The sequence below is a fragment of the Neovison vison genome, chromosome 2 (genome assembly GCF_020171115.1).
Source record: "Neovison vison isolate M4711 chromosome 2, ASM_NN_V1, whole genome shotgun sequence".
NCBI classification, from domain to species: domain Eukaryota; kingdom Metazoa; phylum Chordata; class Mammalia; order Carnivora; family Mustelidae; genus Neogale; species Neogale vison.
The window spans coordinates 195,740,350-195,750,087 of record NC_058092.1 but is presented as its reverse complement, the minus strand read 5'-3'; the positions used below and the strand labels follow the sequence as shown (position 1 = coordinate 195,750,087).

Sequence of the window (9,738 nt, the reverse complement as noted above, 5' to 3'; positions counted from 1 at the left end):
TGAAGCCAGGCATTGACTTCTCTCTGCCTCTGAAAATACTAGATGATATCTTCCAAGAGGAAGGCTATTTCATCTATACTGAAAATCTATTGAGGGTATAGCCACGTTTGTGAATTAGCTTAGCTGGGTCCTCTGGAGAACATGCTGCAGCTTCTCCATCCACACCTGCGGAGTCACCTTGCACGTCTATGTTATGCAGATGGCCTCTTTTCCGAACCTTCTTAAACCAACCTCAGCTGGCTTCCAGCTTTCTTCTGCAGCTTCCTCACTTCTCCCAGCCCTCACAGAATTGAGTTAGTTCCTTGCTCTGGATTAGGCTTTGGCTTTGGGGAATGTTGTGGCTGGTTGGATCTTCTTTCTGGACCACTCAAACTTTCTCCCCATCAGCAATAAGGCTGTTTTGCTTTCTCATCATTTCTGTGTTCACTGGAGTGGCACTTTCAATTTCCTTCACAAACTTTACCCTTCGCAACTTGAGTAACTAGTGCCGCCTAGCTTTTGGTCTGTCTCTGCTTTAAACAAATCTTGACTTTAGACTTGCCTTCCTCACTAAACTTAATCATTTCTGACTTTCACTTTAAAGTGAGAGTTGTGTGACTTTCTTTTGCTTGGACACTTCGGGGCCATTGTAGGGTTACTAACTGACCTAATTTCAATATTGTCTCTCCTCAGGGAGGCCTGAGGGGAGAGAGACTGCTGGAGCAGTTTGTGGTCTAACATGGACATGGTTCATGGCTCCCCCCAACAATTAACAATAGTAACATCAAAGATCACAGATCACCGCAACAAATAATGAAAAAGTTTGAAATAGTGTGGGAATTGCCAGAATGTCACACAGACATGAAGTGAGCAGATACTAGAGGAGAAAGGGTGCTTGTTAGATGTAGGGTAGTCACAAACCTTCAATTTGTGTTAAAAACAAACAAAAAGCCCAGCAATCTCTGCAAAGTGCAATATGGTGAAGTAGGTATACATGTGTCTGTTTTAATCTCCACGAGTCCCATTTCGAGCTGGTGATCTCCCATCGGTGCTGTAATAGGCCTCTGCTGTGGCTTGGCTCCTTAACCTACCCCCGCCCCCGACCTTCCATGGAACCATCCTTTATTACCCTTGAACCCAGAGGCTAGGATCTTGATCTAGTATTTGTCTGAAGTTTGAGCTGAGCAGGTGCTTGGAGGCAGAGAATCTTTGCTGGGTATTAGATCTCACCCATGCAAGGAATACCTCCTTAGTTGTCATCTCTGCTGATCCTTTACGTGTGTTGTAAAACTCCTCATTCCAGGGTTACTCTTCTCTAAAGCCCATCTAAGATTTTGCTGTCTGCTGTGACATGCTTTGAGTGTGGACGAAAATTTGTACTCGAGGCCTTGGATACGAATTGCTCATTAAGGACTTGTCAGATGAGCCTCTGCTTCCATGGAAAGTAACAGAGGAAGGATAAACTCAGGGCTATTATTCTTACTCCTTATTCCCTGACACTTGCTTTAGCTTTTTTTTTTCCTCCTGGTAGTACAGGAGAGAAGACTGAATTGTAATGGCTGGAACCATGGATGAGAGAATTGGACTCAGTAAACATGCATGGAGCACTTTCTTGGGTGCAACCCGCTGCCAGTGGGCCTTTTAGGACCGGCTACCTGGGTTAGCTTCCCAGATCAACTTTGCTATCAGAGTTACAAACAAGTTACCTAAAAGCCCTGAGCCTCAATTTCCTTATTTGTAAATTGGAAGGTTAATAACACCTTTAGACTTATGATGATGATTACATGAAATCTGTTGTTTACTGAGCACTGCTATGTGTCAGAAATATGTATTATTTCAGTTAACTGCCCCAACAAATCCCACAATTGATCTTCTCCCTCTCATTTGATAGCTGGGGGAATGAAGGCTCAGAGAGGCCAAGTAATTCACCTGATCCCACACAGGAAGGAGCATGCTAGGTCGTGTGACCTTAGGGCATGTGATTTGATAAACTTACACTCTACTGCTTATTACAAAACTGCTGGGCATAGTTCGTGATCCAGAATGTTACTGTTCCCTTCTCCTGCTCTCTGTAACACATTTTTCTGAGTCTACAACCCACTGATAAAATGGATAAAGCTAAAAGAGGCAGGTTTTCTAGAAGGAGATTTCATGGATCTTTTGGATATTAGAATCAGCTAGGGAGCCAGGACAGGCTGAAGTGAGGGGCAGAATCCACGAGGGTGAACTAGGAATCTATGTCCTGCTCTTAAGTACTTGAAAACCATTGCAGACATGCAGAAAGGAGCGAATCATTTATATATAAGAGAAGGGGGAGGTGAATGGAGAGCTAAATGTGAATTGACTGTGTACCTCAATTATGGTAACAGAAGGGCCCAGCAAGTCAGGGGCTGTCCATGACTTGGCCATCTCTCTACTGTCCTCAGTTCTAGAAGGTCATGAGAGCCCCAACCAGTTGGCAGATAGCTCACTACCCAGTTTCTCAATCAAGCGCTTGTGTGTTCACTGACACTTTTTTGGGAAAATCCAAATTAATAAACTCAAAGATCTCCTCTGACTTGGAATTTGAAGTTCTGTTCCTTTGGCTGATCCAGGAGCTCAGAGGAGAGAATGCACATTAGAGAGACAGGACCATGGCCGAGAGCTGACCACGGACCCAGCACCTCACCTCCTCATGTTGGACATGCCTTACTTGATTCCGAACTCACACAGGGTGGGTCCTTGTCTTCTCTTTTATAGATGAGGACAAAAAGCTTAGGGGGATGATCTGATTTACCCAAGGTCCTATGCTTAGTAAAAGGAATTGGAATCTAAGAGAAAGCACATCGAGAAAAAGATGTTTCCGGAGGAACTGGTGAATGGAGGGCCATCTTGTACGGTCCACAGATTGGGTCCTGGGCCCCTGGGTAGCAGAAGACCGGATCTTCTGGGAGTGTGGAGTGCCTGATGTGGCCCAAGCCCTGGTGACCACTTTACAAAGCATTTCTGAACAGGTCTCCATGCATCTGGGCACATACCCTTGCTGTCTGAGACAGATTTTCTATCCCAAAGTGTGACAGCTTCCCTTAAGTGTTCCTGTCACTGGCTCAGTGATAAAAAGGGTGATTTCCATAGTTTTCCCAGCATATAGAGGATGAGATAGTGTCACATGTAATGAAGCTCAGAAAGGCCATAATATCCCAAGCTTCTGCCTCATCGTTCTTTCAGTTCATCTAAGCAAGTTCAGACCTGCTCCCATTTTGCATTGATCAGAACATAATGTGGAGGTGAAAATTAGGTTGCTACAGTTTAGCGTGTCACCCTGAATCTTGCCAATCGAGCTTAAGGGACCCCACAAATCACAGCATGCTGGGTCCTTTCCCCATGTAGTCACAAACCCTGAGCTACTTTTTCCTAATCAAACTGAAAAATGGTCCCCCCCCCCATCCCTAAGGCCTTTGTGTAATTTTTGCAACTCAAGCTGGAGGCAGGAGGAGCATTCACATGTGCCTGTCATGTCCCCCCCTATTCTGGGGTCTCTGGGGTGCACTCTGTTGCTTCCTGTCTGGAAAGATCCCCAGGTTTGGTCACCACTGACTTTCTGACTTTGTGCAACATTCCCCTTGAAAGGGTGCGTTAACATCCTTGGGTCTTTGTTTTGCCATTGGAAAGATCAGGAAATTCATTCCTTCAGAGAATGTTCTTCACTTCCCATGCCCTGGGGGATTTGGGGCCAAACCCCTGAGATAGGCTGGTAAGCAAAGTTCAAACCATGGCCCTTTCAGGGTGGGAATCTCTGGGATCAGAGGGTCTGGACTGGGCAACACCTAGTGCTTGCCAGGCCTTGAGGTGCATGAACTGCTTTGTCCCCTTCTGCCCCACAAGGTAAGCATTATAATCTCCGTGGGAGAGCAGAGGGGATGAGGCGCCAAGGTCGTAGGTTACTTTCCCAGCCTCACAGCAAACGCTATAGAACTGCAGCTCCAAATTTGGTTCTGCTTCCAAAGCCCAGTGGTTCTCCAGCTCCTGATTGACGAGCTTAAGGGGAAGGAAGCTAATATTTGCTGAATGCCTCTTAAGTCACAGTGAACCCCTTGAAAAGAGGAATTGTCCCCTCCATTGTGTGGGGGAAGGACCTCAGATGGAGAAATTCTCAGGGATTTGCTCAGTCTCCAGCTAAGGGAGGCAGGAGCAGAGTGGGCCCTCAGGCCTGCTGTCAGTCTCCAGAGCTCCTGGTTAGACCTCTGCTCTCCTGTTCTGGCTCCCTCGGTCTGCAGAAGAGTTCTGTAAGCTGCCTGCTTCTTTTACCTTCCTTTGTCTCTGCCATCCATCCCAGAAACCTCACCTCTTCCAGTTCCGTTAACTGCCTCTCTTTCCAACCAGCACAATACTAGGTACTCCGTAAACACCGGTTAAATACTAACAATCATGGTCCAGAAAGTAGGACCTACCCCCCATGTCAAATGTTCTATTTTTCATCTTGGAAGGTGAAAGCATAAGCAACAGCTGACCCTAGCTCCCCACTGAGCTGGCATAACATAAAGAGTCCCAAACTTCTTACAGGACTTTGAATAGAGTCCCTAGCCGAGTGAATCCAGAACTTGTATTCTTGAGGGCTCTTTTATGGGAGGAGCACAGCTGCCAACAATGGATTCTGGTCTGGATTAAGACTGACATCAGGTGGATTTGTATTAATATGCAACAGAGTGGGCCCATGTGGCCTTCTAGGGACCTGGAAGAGGTTGTTTTTGTTTTCTATTTATTTATTATTATTATTTTTGAGCTGCTCACAACTCTCACTGACCCTGTGGACAGCTGGATGGCTGGGGCAGCATCTAGGACTTGATTCACACAAGCATGAATTCCGTAGGACCTCACTTCCACAGGGGCTCAGCCATGGGCTATGGAGCTGAGCTATGGCTATTAAAAGTAGTGAAAGAAAGGGCCCAGCTATTGGGGTGGGGGGTGTCTGGAAATGGAGGTTGGGCAGGCAAGGTTGGGCATCTAAGGAGTAATTGCAGGTTATTTCTCTAAAGAGTAGCCATCATCCTCTTTTTTTTTTTTTTTTTAAGATTTTATTCATTGATTTGACAGAGATCACAAGTAGGCAGAGAGCAGGCAGAGAGAGAGAGGAGGAAGCAGGCTCCCCGCTGAGCAGAGAGCACAATGTGGGACTCGATCCCAGGACCCTGGGATCATGACCTGAGCCGAAGGCAGAGGCTTTAACCCACTGAGCCACCCAGGTCCCCCACCATCATCCTCTTTTACCCTCTGCCATCCTATCCTGCTGGGTAAACTCCCACGTTTAAGAGGAAAATACTGCTAAAAGTGCAGGAACAAGGCTGTATCTTAACAGCAGTGGGCTGTGCTCTTAACATACAGACCCTGGAATCTTGACATCCCACAACAAGGGTTTTCTGAGCTTCATAGCTGTTAGCAGAGAGGCTAAGCATTTGTTTCACATAATTGTGCAGTCTGGATTCTTACTGCCCACTGACAGCCCATTAAAGGAAGCTGCACCTGCATTTATTAAAAGAGACAGAGGGAAAATTCCAGGTCTCAGTGCCTTAACAGCCAGGTGGAGAGGCTGGACTCCTAGCTGAAGAGGTTGAAAACAGGCTAACAAGGAGAACAGGCTCAGTGGCCAGTTAGTGGAGGGCCAAGTGCATGCTGAAGGATTTACCTGAACCCCCGAATCCTCAAGGAGATGCGGAAGCAGTAGCAATTCTACCTCACATTCCTTTGGCTATTTTAATCCTCACAGCTATATCATAAGGCAGGCATGGCAAGCACCATCTTCCAGATTACAAACTGACACCCAAAGCCTAGAATAACTTCCTAGCAGGGCCAACACACAAACCCCAGTCTCTGATTCCAAGTTCAACGTTTACGTCCTCATGAAACCTTCATCAGGTGTCTTCTCTGCACCAGATGGTGACTTGAGTACAGGTTGTTTGGAGAGGGTGAGACCCCATCTCTGGCCTCCAGGGGTTTCTGTCTAGAGAAAAACAGTCTAGAAAGTCAGTGTTCCATTGTACAGCAGGATGGTGAACATATGGATCAGCGAGAAGGGTGTGCCTGGCTGTGTGTGTGTGGGGTCATGGCAGGGGGACCTGGGCCTTGAAAGATGCTCGGATGTCAGCCGTGTGGTCAAGCTCAGCTATGGGGAAGGCACTTTTGGCCTTTAGACAAAACCCAAAGTCAAGGTTATAGAGGCATGAGACTGGGCTTGGAGTACGGGGCAGGCGTTTGGGATAAGTAGAAAATAATAAGAGTTAACACTTAGTGCTTATTATTTCCCAGCTGCTCTAGCTGTTCTTCCTATAGTGCTGTGTCAGATGCTCACAACTGGTCTATCAGTTGGGGACATCTTCCTGATGGTGAAGCATGGAGAGATGAGGCCCCTTGCTGGTTAAATCACTCTGCTTGTAAGAGAGCCTAGATTTGCACCTGGGAGGTCAGGCTTCTAAGTTTGTGGAGGAGCAGCATCCATGGAACTGAGGAGGGCTGGGCCTTCCCTCCTGTACTCACTCACTCTTCACTCATTGAGTGTTTTCCTGTCTTCTGCACCAAGGGTTGTAAAAGGAAGAACAAAGAAACTAGATCAAAATCCAGGAGAGAACAAAAGACTTCCAAAGCAATGATGATATGAGCAAATATCTGATTAGCAGAGTGGGGCTGGAAGAGGTGCCTTTTCCCTGGGCCCCTGCTCACTCTCATCACTGGTATTTCTCCCAGTTCATCCCCAAGCTCTGTTGGCAAAAACCTTTCCTTGCCCAAGGGTTTCTTCTGCATCTCTCTGGTGTCTGATCCTCTGTTATACCAGGGACATTTGTTAACAAGTGCAAGACTCTCTGGGCACCTCTCATTCCTGAGATGTTCTTTTCCTGCTGGAAGGAAATCTTTCTACCTAAGATTGTTGTCCTGACCCAGGTTGCCTTAAGTGGGGGCTCCTCCAACTGTCAGTCTGTTAGGTACTCAAACTGATCTAATCTGTCTGTCTTTTCTCTAAGCTACTAAAGTTCTCTCCTCAAATGCATTGATTTGAGACAAACATCTCTGGAGTTATGCTCACTTCTTTCTCTTCTTTGGCCATTACATTTATTTTCTTCTGCAGGCTTCTCTGCCTCTACCCAGCCACTAAGTGATAGATTTCTACAAGAATGAGGTCTGCTGTCTCTTTCAATCCTGTCATGCTCTCCTTTCTGCCTAGGAGATTTTATTTTCAATGACCATCTCTAAATATGTGTTATCCAATTTTATATTTCAGTCTGAGCCTTTCCTCTTAGCTCCAGACTTGTACATCCAACTGTATTCCTTAAAGCACTTTTTCTTTCTGGAAAATTTCAAACATGTAAAAAATTAGAATAATGTACCACCCTTACTTACTTACCAGTTTCAACAACCAACTTCTTGCCATGCTGTTTCTTCTACCTCTGTTGCCTCCTCCTCCTCCTCCTCCCCCTCTTGGCTGGTATATTTTAAGCAAATCTGAGACCTATCATTTCATCTCAGCCATAAATATGTCCAAATCCAACAGCCTTCTTAATATTTCCATTTGGCTTTCTCAACAGTATGTCAAGCTCAACTCTTCCGAAATCAAATTCAAGATCTTCTACCTTAGAATCCGTCTTCTAATATTCTCCAGTTCAATAAATATCATCACCATCCATCCTTAGTCATTCTTGATAAATGCCTTCCCTTCCCTTTCCCTGTATATCATGTAACTCCCTCAACCTACACATGTGTTTTGAACTCTCCTTCTCTGTCATTGCCCTACTCCAAGCCATTGTTTCTCATCCAGACTGTTAAAATAGTCTTCTAACCACCTCTCTGTTTCTTTGCCTTGGTCCTTCTCTGGTTTTCCCTACCACATTACAGCCAAACAATGTTTTCCTTGTTCCTTCAACAGATATGTATGGAGTACTTATAGTGGCCTAAGTGTTTTGTTACTAGATATGTGTCCAGTATTGGTCAGTGGGACAGATCAATTTCCTGATGGTGTGTATTATTGGAAACAATACAATTTGAAGTGTTATGAAGAAAATAAAGCTGGGGCTAGTGACTGGGGTGCCCTTTTATATAGAGCGGTCAGTAAGGGACTCTTCAATGAACTACCACTTGAGCAAAAACTGAATGATATGGGGGCATGAATCACACATAAGTCCTGGGGTAGAACATTCCAGTCAGAGCAAACAGTAAGTGTAAGGTTCCTGATAAATCTCTTCTATCAACTTAGTTTTCATCTTTTTCAAAAGAAATACATGTGTAAGGTATACAACGAAAGTATGTTTTCCCATTACCAGTTTCTTATATAGCCTTCCAAAGATGTTCCAACATAATCAAGCACATTAATTTATATATAGCTTTGTTTTTTTAGAAGTATGAATGCGCCCCCTTCTCAAAGCATTTCCTGTTGGGTAATGCCTACATTCCTGACAGGGATTTTGAGGTCCTTCTCCCCCACCCTTGCTCACTATGATGCAGGCACATGAGTCGCCTTCCAGTTCTTGGGACAGTCTCCCCGCCAACACAGAAACTTTGTATGCATTGTTCCTTCTTCTTCTTTTTTTTTATTTAACTTTTTTAATTAAAAATTTTTAATTTTTATTTTTAATTATTTTATTTATTTTTTTAATTTTTAATTTATTTTTTAAATAAACATATATTTTTATCCCCAGGGGTACAGGTCTGTGAATTGCCAGGTCTACACACTTCACAGCACTCACCATAGCACATACCCAACCCAATGTCCATAACCCCACCCCCCTTCTCCCAACCCCCCTCCCCCCAGCAACCCTCAGTTTGTTTTGTGAGATTAAGAGTCACTTATGGTTTGTCTCCCTCCCAATCCCATCTTGTTTCATTTATTCTTAAAAAATATGGAACGCTTCACGAATTTGCATGTCATCCTTGCGCAGGGGCCATGCTAATCTTCTCTGTATCGTTCCAATTTTAGTGTATGTGCTGCCGAAGTGAGCACTACATTGTTCCTTCTGCTTGGAATGTCCTTTCTCTCATCCCTGCTTTGTCTTAACTTAGTAGAGTCTTTGATTTGTTCTTTATAAGTAGTACTTCCTTGCTAAAGCCTCAACACTTCTGCTCTCCTTTTCTCATCCACCCCAATCCTAGTTAAATTTGCTCTGCTTCAGTACCATGGCTGCTTTGGATTCTTCAGAGAAGCACCAGCAACCTTGTACTGGCTATTTCCTTTGCCTGAGATGCTCTTCCTCACGATTTTCTCATGGCTGGCATTGCTTAGGCCTCAGCTGGACTGTCTCAGAGAGGCCTTCCATGGCTGCCTAACATGATCAACCAATTTATCTTCCATCTCTCTGTTTTAGTTCTCTGCTGATATTTTTCTTAAAACATTTTTTATTGCGGTGCCTGGGTGGCTCAGTGGCAAAATCCTCTGTCTTTGGCACTGGTCATGATCTCAGGGTCCTGGGATCGAAACCCTCAGCAGGGAGCCTGCTTCCCCCTCTCTCTCTGCCTGCCTGGCTGCCTACTTGTGATCTTTCTCTCTGTGTCAAATAAAATCTTAAAAAAAAGGTCTCCTAAAAAAACATTTTTAAATTAAAATACAATTGACAGTACCCTATTAGTTTTAGGTTTACATTATAGTGATCTAAATTTTATACATTATGAAGTGATCCTTATGATAAGTCTAGTTACTATGCAAAGTTATTACACTATGATGAATATATTCCATGTGCTGTACATTACATCCCCATGACTTAGGTATTTTATAATTGTAAGATTGTACATCAGTCTCTTTCT

At 44.5% G+C, this 9,738-nt stretch overlaps 1 non-coding gene across 1 annotated transcript; it reads right to left on the bottom strand.

Annotated features, from left to right (window-relative positions):
• Positions 1 to 8,834: 8,834 nt before the first annotated feature.
• LOC122901486 lies at positions 8,835 to 8,941 on the bottom strand. Its single transcript, XR_006383504.1, has one exon. It is a non-coding gene; the product is annotated as a U6 spliceosomal RNA (small nuclear RNA).
• Between the last annotated feature and the right edge of the window lie 797 nt (positions 8,942 to 9,738).